Source organism: Gymnoscopelus braueri, assembly GCF_963280865.1.
Source record: "Gymnoscopelus braueri genome assembly, chromosome: 5".
Classification (NCBI taxonomy): domain Eukaryota; kingdom Metazoa; phylum Chordata; class Actinopteri; order Myctophiformes; family Myctophidae; genus Gymnoscopelus; species Gymnoscopelus braueri.
In genome coordinates, this window is record NC_137606.1 from 6,812,704 (window position 1) to 6,825,296 (window position 12,593).

Consider the following 12,593-nt stretch of genomic DNA (forward strand, 5'->3'; position numbering starts at 1 on the left):
TATCTTAACCACTGCTGCAGCCATAGCACCTCCACTTTTTTTCACGTAGGCATATTATGCTAGTTTTTAAACACTTTCTTAAATGACATAATGGAAGTCAATGGGGCTTTGAAACCTAACCCAATTTTGGAGTAATAGGCTACGTCCTTTTTTTAAGTCCAAGATCCACACTGGAGCCAAGCCCATTCCCATGTGGATTCCGAGATCATTAAATGCATTATATAATGAATAATAAAAAAATCTCGCTTCTGCAAATTTCATAGCATCTTGTCATTGCATAGCATCAAACATATGCTTGCTTGAAGCCCCAGAGCCTAGAGCTTCAGTCGCAATTTCCACTCTCATGACAAACGTTCCGACTCTGATGACTCTCCAAGTGCTTCGCTGCAAACGACTGGCTTCAAACTCTTCATCTACTTCACTTAAAATAGACCTGTTTGCTTCTGGGGATGAAGCAGCACTCAGTTATTTCCCATAGACAGCAGGCCACATCTGACACTGAATTGCCTGGCTAAATGGGGCGTGTGTGTGTCCCCCAAACTCTATACCTCAGTGGTAAATGAGAGCCAAAAAGTGGCCAGCCCACCACTCCGGTTAGGGAAGTACAGACAAAAAGGCTATGAGCACAGAGCTTTGTCGTGGGGAAATTCCATTGTTGGTTTTCCTTACAGATTTGCTGGAACAATGGCGATAATAGCCATGTTACTTGCTACAGTATGACTGCAGGGATCTTACGGCTCACTATAGTCAGTGTGTAGTGTGTAGCATAATGTTCAGTGGTGGAAAAAGTACTCAAGTTTTACTTAAGTAAAAGTAGCAATACTGCAATGCAGAAGTACTCTGTTACTATAAAGAAAACATCACATGGATGCACCTGGGATGTATCATCAGTATAGTGAACTATATTGAAACGGTGGTGGGGCGCACTTCCGGCGAAAATGACGTCATCCGGCCGGAAACGGAAACGGAAATGCACTGGTTTCCTTTTTGGCCAGGAACTAGCGCGCTATTAACAAAAAGGAATCACACAGTTTTTATGGTATTATAGGATTTGAAGATGGAAAAACAGCAAAAGAAAGCACAGCTCACGGTAACTAAAGCTCCACTGGCTAAGAGAAATGATCCGTAGATAGTTTAAAAAACGTTTAAATAAATAAAAAAATAAAAAATTAAAAGAACGCTTTTTGAAACGCTTCCGCCTTCCGGTGAAAACAAATGTAATTCTGGGTAATGCAGGACTCAGCAATAGACCTGCAATGACGGTAGTGACCAGCAGAGGCTGCAAATTTTTTTTTTACTTACCTCGTACTGCTTTAAAGTAGGCTACCAAAAGTAAAAGTAATTTTTGTTTTGAAAATAGCTGTCACGGTCTGAGTCAGAGCAGAATGTAGGACCCATGTGCAGGAGAGACATAGGCTGAACAGGTCGATTCACAGGGTTTATTAACTCAAAAGGTAGGAATACAAACAAGGAACTGAACTCATGATCAAACTAAATGCAACATGAGACAATGAACAAGCAAAGACACAGCCTAAACACAGGGCTTAAATAGACAAGGAAATAATAAGACACAGGTGTACTCAACAGACAATCAACACTGGGATAGGCTGGGGGACTAAGAGGACACAGGAGGAGAACATGACTAATCAAACGGGAGGTGAGAGGTAAACAGTAACTAGGCAGACAGGAAGGCACAGAACAATACTACAAAATAAAGGTGCACAAAAGCAGGGCATCAACGGAGTAACAAATAACGAGACTAGATACAGAACAAAGGCCTAATAAGTCCAAAACATTAAAAGGGCAGTCAAAGGCTAAATTGGACTGGGATTTGCACATCTACTACAAGCTCACAACGCGTCACGATGCGACGTGTTGTGAGCTTGTAGATCGGCTATTTTCAAATAGCTTATGTATAAAATAGGGCTGAAGTGGTTCATGTATGTTTTATAATATAATATTTCATATCTGCATCTATCTAACTAAAGTTTTCAAATAATTGTAGCGGAGTAAAGTACAATATTTGCCTCTGAGATGTAGTGGAGAAGAAGTAAAAGTATAGACAATTGGAAATACTCCAGTAAAGTAAAAGTACCTCAAAATTGTACTCAAGTACTGTACTTGAGTAAATGTACTTAGTTACTTTACACCACTGAATGTGTTACATGCAAATCTAAAGCGTTCACGAAAAGCACTCACTGCAGAACAGGATCAGCCGCTTCAAAATTCCAAACCAGTAGAACATCTCCGCCAGGTCAGGTACGTTATTTTGGCCTCCTGGTGGCGCTATAACACATTGAGTGCCCAAACCGTATTAATACGGTTTTGCAAATACCTGTGGAGTGTGCCCGCGGGAGGGGCTAGAGCAGCTCTGGGATCACCCTAGGCGATTCTGAGAAGGAAGGGCCAGATGGATCATCGTGTCAAAAACATGGCTCCCCATCCGCTTCCGTTCTATTTCCTTCTCTAAAACCCCTATAACTCCGAAACTTTTTACGCTGGGGAAAACAACTCATTTTGCATCCGCGATCGCTCCGCCATTGTTACTCGCGTGAAAGATGTTATCGTTCCAGCCGATAGCCAGGACCATCGGGTAAAATGGAGGCATGCTTTTTTTTTCATGGATCGCTCGTCATGGAGTCTCCAGCTTTAAACAGCACAATGGAGCTTAGAGGTGAGATTCCCGGCACCGAACGTATTCTGTTATTATAAAATTCTGGCACCCAATGTGATAATAGGCCATTGTGAAAAGGGTGCCATTTATTCTTAGGCTTTTCACAGCAATGGGACACTGCAATCATGATTTGAGGCATTTTGTTCCAAAAATGTGTTTTGCTAAATTAGACGTGCTGGTGGAGCTATAACAGGCCAATGTGAAAAGGGGGGTATTTCTTACTCGGCCGAGTGGGAATGTGCGTGTGCAATTTCATGGAAATCGCACCTTTTTGCAATTTTGTTCAAAACAGACCAATCTTGTAAACTTTGGAAGCCAACCTTAGCCAATGAGGATGGAATATGGGAAATCGGACAAATCCGTGTTGATCACTGAACTATAGAGATACTGTGTATCGATTTGCATGACGTTTGGATAAAATCTGTAGGAGTAATATTAAAACATGGGTTTGCACAGATCGGCCTCCTGGTGGCGCTATAACAGGCCCATGTGAAAGATGTGGGGCAGAGGTTCTGAATTGGCATCCAAGGAGTGTGTGCACAGTTTCGCAGCGACCGGGCCAACGGTGGCGGAGATTAGCTGGTCGCGGACAGGACACACGGACACACGGACGGACGGACGGACAGGGGGCAAAACATACTCTCTTGCCATGCCTTTCGGCCTGGCGGAGACAATGAAGGCAGAAATAAAACATCAGTGGGGCAGTGGAGTTTGAGTCTGACCTGCTCTCTCCTATTACACATTAGCTCACTTCCCTGTCAAACCAGAAACAAGCTTTTGGTTTCTAAATGTTTTTAAATTTTAATGTCTGCAACTCGTTTTATGGTTGTCTGCAATCCTGTTTTAATGTGCATGGACTGTCTTGGTCAAGACTTGGTCTTGTAAAAGCTGATGTTTTATCTCAGTTAGGCTTTTTCCTGGTTAAATAATGCTTAAATACAAAGATGAAAAACATCACTAATGAAGGGATAACATTTTTTAAAGTGTGCTATACCGAGTTTGACATTTTCTACATTAAATACTGTAGAACTTTAAATTCAGACTCGGGGAGAGAGAAACTAAAGCTAAATAAAGCCACTGTCGTACAAAACAGCAATTATCACATTCTGTTTGTGCACGTTTCAATTCCCACGGGGACAACGCTGCTGTGCTTTTACGTTCAACTGCAGCTTATCTTTTATCCTATCGACACACAATTCTCAATATTCTGAGAATAATAATATAAGCCAATTTTGTGCCCACCTTCGGCTCTACAAACTAGAACTAAGCCCTCTTGACTGTTAACACACTCCTGTGTGAAATAAGAAGGATGCGTTGAGTATAATTACTTTTTTCCCACCTTGGCAATGGTTGTCAGTCACACTTATTTGACATCCGGCCCGATTTATCAACGACGACTGGAGATGAAGTCACAGGTGCGGCGTGATATGCATCGCTCATTAACCCATTAACGCATCTGTGTGTCATTTTATAAGATTTCTTTGGGCTATTTGAATATATATATATTTTTTTTACTTAGCGATTTTTTTTTACTCAAATCTTTGCTTCATGGGGGGGGGGGGGGGTCCCTGGGACAAAATATTTTAAGATAGGGGTCCGCGGCCAAATACATATCATTTTGGGTGGTCCTTGACATGAAAAAGTTTGAGAAGCACTGATATTAAAGCAACATAATTGTATTTATTTTTAGGATTTAAAAGACATCTTGTAGAATCCCCAGAAGCAATAAGATTTGAGTTACAAATGTTCACTTAAAAAATATATATATATTCAAAGACGATTTTTCAAAAAATAGCAGATCTACAAGCTCATAGCGCGGCACTCGGTGCCGCGCTATGAGCTCGTAGATCTGCTATTTTTGAATAGCCAAAGTAATCGTAAAATGACACACAGACGCGTTCCCGGCCTTAATGGGTTAAACAGGCTCTCGGATGTGCCTTGACACATGGATAATCCCACAAGGAATCTATTATCGCACCGTTATAGATGTAATAGGCGCGCAAATATGTTTCCTGGAGCCTTCTTCTTATTATTCTGGGACTAGTGGGGCCCCCAGGAGACAGTGGGGGGCCAGATGGAGCTGAGGCTTTGTCGGTACTCGAGTGAACAGGTAATGAATTACATGAGGACAAATGGGCCGCCTCGCGGGAGATGAGAAATCCTCCCGCAATGACGGAGTGTACCTGTGCAACACTCACCGACGCTTAATCTACAGGGAAAAAAATAACTTCTTTCATGTTTTTCTTTTCAATCTCAGCTCACCCATGGATGAATAAATGAATAGATTTGCCCATGATTGAATGAGCAAAGTGCTGTGAAAAATAAACGCACTAATGGATGGATTGCTTGGATGGATGGAGGGAAATCATATCTGAATCCAATTAACCTGTTAAAGACTTTAGTCTAAACCCTGTTAACGATAGAGTGAGTGTCAAGCAGATATTGCTCCTTCTGAGAGAGGGTGGCACATTTTATCTGCATCTAAGGCAGACAAGTTCAAATCAAATTTACAGTACATCCAAGCAAAAAAATAATAATTTTTTTGTCACAGCACTCGAGAAATGAAGTGATACGACACACCCGTGACATTAGACCTCTCCAATTACAGCCTCCTCTCAACCTTCCCCTCCCCCCCACTCTCCTGCTCCCGCCGATGGTTCTTGGAAGCGGGCAGATTTGTTATGACACTGGACTAATGGCGCTTCTCTGCTGACAGTCATTGGGGATATGATTACACTGTGGTGATTATGATTGTTATTTCCAATCACAGCTGAATAGAGTCGGAGTGTGTTATTTCAGGGTGGTTATCTGCACCGGATCATTAGGGGGCAGAAGGGGGAAGGGGGAGAAGATCTGGGGGGATCGCTGCAGGCATGGCCAAACTCAAGCTATATTTCAGCAGGGGCCACGGTAAAGCGGGCTAGCATGTGACCTATTGAGCTGGATTTACGGGCAGTATAGGAGTGTCTGAGTGTGATAAGCCTCCTCTATGACCAGTGGTATGGAACATCTTGTATTCTGTATGGACCTTGCCCTAAAGAACCAAGGAGATGGAGACATTACAGTTGATGAGTGGCGTAACCTTGCGTAAATGGCAACGAATGGCACTACGGTGTGTGTTAGATTAGAACTTGCTTCAATAATCCAACGTGTAAAAACCTGTACTTTACCAATAAAACCTTAAAAAGATAAAAAGAAGTACAGACAACAACCTTTATATAATGGGTTTGTATTTCAAATAGGTTTGCACAAAACAGGAGAGAAATGGAGGCAGTTGAAAACAGGACAGTCTAAATGTGACTTATTCTGATGGTTGACAAAGTTCTCTCTGCTCTCGATAGAGCCGAATTGTCCATATATTCCGTTATTATTGGGTGGTTTGTTTACAGTCTGATGATAGTTCATCAGGAGCATCAATATGGCCTCGCCATGGGCCGTTGTCCTGGGCAACGTAGATTAGAGGTTACGGAACCCAAAAAAAACACAGTTATCAACAATATGGTAGTCATAACTCCAGGTGGGCAGCATCGAGGCGAGCTCTGTGTTCTGAGTCAAGTTCATGGCTGCACACATTGGGGTTGTGTATGTCTGACAAATCACTTGGTGGCCTTCTAACATGCACTTTAACATGGCTGTTAAAGTTAAACCCAATAACATATGTCTTATACACAAATCATTCACAAACTGATTAAATTGACCTATCAGTGTGTGTCCTGCAGGTAATTTGGTGGTGCTGACTGAGTTTGTTCATCTGGCTGTCACCACAACGTGCGTTCCGACAGTATAGGCCTACTTAGCAATAAAAGAAACGTTCCGATTTTATTTCCATTTTGATTCTGCAAAGTCGAAACTCGGCTCGAGTTTATTTTGTCACAGACATCTAACGATTTCCCTCACTGCCCAAAATCTTCAAGGTATAAGGAAGTAAATGGCATTGCTCGGAGATAATGTGAAATAGTGTGGCTTGATACACACTGTAGCGAGAAGATAAATGACTCAGACTTTTGGTTTTGTTGTTGTTTATTTTGTTTTTTCGAAGGCATCCTCTGCAGATAAGGAGGGTTTCTTGCTATGCAAAGCGTTAGTGCACGAAACACAAAACAGCTCCCCCCCCCCCTTTGAAGATACATTGGCTTTTGCTGCCTGACAGGACAGACTTCTGATTAATCTGGAAGATAGTTACATTTCTGTTGTTGTGGCTTTTTCCTCACTTTCTCTGCATCCCTCACTTTAAATAGACTTCTAATATTTTATCTCCCAGGGAGTGTTTTTATGCCACCACTTGCATGCATAAATACTGCACCCCACAGATGTGGTGCGCCGTCAATAATGAAACCCACCAATCTACCCGCCAAATTATAATAAAGCTCCTCCATCTAGTCAGCATCTGTTGAGCAATAAATAGAAATTGCTCATATTTGCAAAGCATGTTAATATAACTCACCATCTGTGCCACACTATACAGAATACCTTCATGCTTGCCTACGCGTTATTTGACGAAGGGCGGTTTAAACCAGGCCGAGGCAATGCGAGTGTACGCATGAATATGCGAAACATGCGCGCACAAAGATATGTGTTCACAAAGAAAGAGACACGCAAGCATGTACGCGCATGCACACGCACACGCACACGCACACGCACACGCACACACACACACACACACACACACACACACACACACACACACACACACACACACACACACACACACACAGAGCTGAAAAATTGGAAAGCTGCCATTTCCCGACTTTTCATGGATATTGGGGGCATTATCCTGTGGTTCAAGTAGCAGAGCTGCCAGAAGGCTACATGAGGAGGCACCGAGGCACACCTGCATTACATCCCTTCCCCAATTATTATATGAATTCCATTAACTTAACCGGTTGTATTAATGCAAGCGTTACAGCAGGAATGTAGTGAAATCGAGCAGTGGTTCTCCAACACTTAACACGACAGCCGAACGGCTGCCGTGTTAAGTTTTAAGTGGTCAGATGGGTGGGGCCGCGTGCATCTTTATTCCTATTTAAAGGATCAATCAATCTTTGTGTTCCAGCTTGGATCAATGGAACTAACGTACAGTAGTATAATTTAACCTATTCATCGGTATCACAATGAAAACACATTATTCAAGGTTTGAAAGAAAACATAACTAATACCAACACTATATTTTGAATAAAATCGTAATGTTTTGCCAGTTATTTGGGGGCCCACTCGCAAATACATCCTGACGGCCCACCAGTGGCCCCCGGCCCACCGGTTGGGAATCGCTACAGTGCAGCATACACCAGGTTGATTGTCGTCAGTGATTCGGAACTTGTTCCAGGAACGTGTGAACAGAAGTCAATTGAAATGCAGCGTACCACACACACACACACACACACACACACACACACACACACGCACACACGCACACACGCACACACGCACGCACGCACACACGTGCTTCTCAGAGTGTGTAATTAAGATGAATCACTTGCGCCCTGTTAGGACCCGTTAGAGCAAATGACGAAGATGACCGACCTCTTCCAGGGAGATCAGAACGGGTGGCTTGTGTTGTGACACACTTCACGCCACAGATGTCCCCCATTTGTACCCATTTAGAGGTGGGAGACCTGTATACTTCTTCTCTTTCCCTCCTACGCTGACGAGTGTTCCTCTGTGTGTGTGCGTGCGTGCGTGCGTGCGCATGTGTGTGTATACGTGCGTGCACGTGCACGTGCACGTGCGCGTGCGTGTGCGTGCGTGCGTGCGTGTGCGTGCGTGCGTGTGTGTGTGTGCGTGCGCGCGTGTGCGTGTGTGTGTGTGTGTGTGTGTGTGTGTGTGTGTGTGTGTGTGTGTGAATGTTTTGGAGGTGGGAGACACACAGAAAGATGTAAAAGCGAGAATGACAGTCTTGACACCTGATATGACGGATACCTACTTAGCTACATTTACATAACTGCATCAGAAGGGATAATATAGGCTGCACTCGTAAGTCTCGGTGCAGCAAAAACATTGCTATAATTCTCAGTGAAGTGGCTCTTGAATGCTAAATGTGCCACTTGAACCACAAAGCTAACTCGACGCTTGTTGCCTCTTGAATCCACAAGATGGTTGCGTGTCGGGTATAGCGCATCCCTGAACCGCTAAATGTGACTCGCAGCGATGTCTTTTAGAGCGCACGGAGAACTGCAGTCATAGGCTAACACAGCACTCAGTTTCCTCCGCTCCTACGACTCCATTATGCAGCCCAGAGTTCAAACAAAAGCCCTTCATTTACCGTATGGGTCATTCCCAGACCTAAGGTTACTGGATGAATAAGTATACATTATTGTGTGGCCCTTTTCCACTTGCACGGAAAGCTATAAATCCACCAGCTGTGTTCCATATTGGGGTAATGTGGGAACAAAGAGCCGGTGGCGATTACATAAAGTTTATTTCCGCAAATCTCCCCGCTCTCAACCTTGTATCATTTATGTAACACTTTGCCCGCAGCAAATAAAATCATCAGATTTCCATAACGTATGCCGTTATGTTTACAGTAGGATTGTCTCTAAATGGACATGCAATAGTCATCTTATTCCTCATCAATAATACTTCTTCACAGGAACTATGTTTTTGGTGAAGTTTAGAGATTTGCTGAAAATTATTATTTTTAAATATCAACTACAATGCAACTTTCACAAAGTTGTCATTTCATGGTTTTGGACAGATACGTTGCCAGTGTTAGTCCATGAGCCAGAGCCCCACAATTGAGCCATGATTATCAAATGGGTGCATGGGCACATCTAGGATCGACTTAAGGGGAATTAAGGGATCGACACTGGAGCAGCTCGGACAGTTTAAGCCTTTCATTCAGGTGCAAGTACAAAAATAGATGGCCGACGTTTCGATCTTGCGATCTTCCTCAGAGTCATGACTCATGACCCCATAGCTCCATAAGTAAAAAGTTCTAAAAACAATATATGACAATATGAAAAGGGTTACTTTACTTTTCATACCAGTAACCTGTAAGCTGGTTGTATGACGTTCTGTATAGTAGTGTGTATATCTGTCAGTCTCTTATACTGTATGTCATCATGATTTGTGTGCGTGGGGATCTCATCTTAAACAAGCTCAGTGCTTTATGAGTCTTCCAGTTTAGTAAACCTTGTATTGTGAATTTGTACTTCCATGTAGGCTACTGTTGTTCTCATGTCTCACTAAATAAAGTACATCAATCAATCAGTTATCATATATTAATTTACTTATATTGACCCTATAAACAATTTAATATAGGTAAGGCTTTGCCCACTCATTTGATAATGACGTCTGGCTCATGGACTATGCAGTGAACAGTCAGAAGACTGTTTTACAATGATATACACACTGACAGTCATCTCTAAAGCTCGACTGATGTTAATTTACTTCTCGATATCGGTTTGCAGCCAATGTGACTCGATTATTAACCACTTTCAACTTGCTGTCCCTATTTAGGATATATCAGTATATCAAGCAAAAAGAAAATAATAATAAAGTTTTCAAAACGTTTCTAAAATGGCAATTCTGCAAGCTCAAAACACATGGCGTTTCGATGCATTGTGAGCTTGATGTTTCACTGCGATGTATGTTTCACCACGAATAAGGCATCAACTTGATGCAATGAATGAGGTATCAGCTACATGAAAAGCTTTGATGCAAAATGCTCCCCGGCAATTTTCGTATAATTTTAGTCGTCACATTGCGTTGTGAGAGGACTACTTTAATGCCAATATGTGTAACAATTCATTCAGACCTTATTTGAACTGTTCAATTCCACAGCAGCGGTCCAGTCATAATGCTGCTGTCATTTGACCGTAGAGACTAGTCAACAGCTGTGTCTGTACGACTGCTCTACAATTCTACACGACTTAACCTGTCAGTTGCTGTCATAGTGTCTATTAGCGTAGCATGCCTAGAATACGACCATTCAAGGGGGGCTACTCTGTGTGAGTGGACAACTAGGCTATAAAAAGGGTCTGGGATTGGTCCTCTGTGCTCTTTTTCTCCCTGCTAAGGGCCCTTTAGTCTTTTGGTGCTTTGAGACAAGCTGCCGGGTGTCACATTTAAACTATGTTCTTATGCGTTCACCCTCAGTGGATGAATGTCATTTTCCACGACAGTGAAAAGACTTTTAGACACCTCTCACATGAGCGTTAGCCTACATACTGTATCCATAAGTAAGTAAGTAAGCCTTGCCGAGCCATGAGGCCCATAGGGCAGGAGCCTATCTCCTGTTTCTGTAGCGTGAGCAAGCTTGGTGTACAAGTACACCCCCTGGACGCTAGTGTGTCGCAGGGACTTATCCCCAATCCAACCCATACTGTATCCATCTAATGTGGGAACAGACACCATGCAGGACTTCATAAAGGAGGCCAATACTGTGAATGATATATCTGCCTTTGCTTTTTGTTTTTTTATCCAGTATTTGATAAAGATTCCATGTGGGTAAAGGGCTTTAACCCTTTAAGACCGAGAATGCATCTGTGTCATTTTAAGATTTCTTTGGCTATTCAAAAATAGCAGATCTACAAGCTCATAGTGCGTCACCAAGTGCAGAGCTTGTAGATCTGCTTTTTGATTTTTTTATTGTGAAAATGTGTGCAAATCTTTGAATATATTAAGTGAACATTCTTTACTCTGTCTCAACTTCTGGGGGGGGTCCTTGGAACAAAATATTTTGAGATGGGGGTCCGCGGCCAAATACATATCATTTTGGGTGGTCCTTGACATGAAAAAGTTTGAGTTTAAGTTAGGATTTAGAAGACATTTGTAGAATCCCCCCAGAAGCAAAGATTTGAGTTACAAATGTTTGCTTTAAAAATATATATGTTCAAAGGTTTGCACAAATATTCCCTTTTTTTCCCCCTTTTTTTTTATTGCATATCTACAAGCTCGTAACGAGGCACTAAAGCTTGTATATCTGCTATTTTTGAATAGCCAAAAAAATCTAAAATTACACAGATGCGTTCCCGGCTTTAATGGGTTGAAGCGCACGCAGAACCACACCATCCCGATTTGTCCATTACAGCCCAGAGTACCTCCAGTCCTCCACCAAAGACCTTAATTTAGCACACAGATCGTTCCCCGGCCAGACCCTCAGATACGAGAAAGGACAACTTAAAAGGGCACGCTTTATAAAAGACAGCGCTTAAGCCCGGATAAGAGCGGGCAGCCGCATAGCCCCTGTAACGGATCAGTTGCGAAGAGAGAGGAAGCGTGAGCTGAGAGGTGGGTTACTGTTTAATTAATGATGCTGGATAGAGATAGGCTGTGAGATCCATGTTGCCATTCAAACACTCACAGCAGAGGGTGGGAATACGAGCCGGGTAATTGATATTTTGCAACAGAGGGGACTAATCTATAACCTCCAGCCCCGTTCAGCCACCATTCATGATCGGTTAAGAAATCAAAGCGGTACGGTGCAGTATGACAAAGAAAATGATTGATTGATTAAATTCCGTTTAAACAGCCATCCATTTAGACCTGAGGCTGATTCCAATAAAAGCCTTCTAAATACAAACATATATAGGCTATATAACTCCAAAATGTTAATTTTTCAGGGAAAAAAAAAAGTGGAGTTAGGAGGTTTTGTTCATCATTGATAAGAACACCTGAATTGGACCTCCAAGCTCACAATGAGGTTGGAGGTCAAAAGGGGGTGGAGCCTGGAGTCAGCTAAACCAGCTAACTCCGGTGGAGTTAGCTGGTTTAGCAGAAGCGCTTTTTAATTATTTTCATTGGTTCAAGATTTTTTTTACCAACACACAGACGTAAAGGGTGTTCAATAGCACTGATTTATGGAAAAAAATGCAAAAGCGTCAACATAGAGTTAGCTGGTTTCTGCCGGATAGGTGTTCCAGGTCTAAATGGGTTACTGCGAACGCAGCGGAAGGAGGCGCGCCTCTGCGCGAAGTGGAGC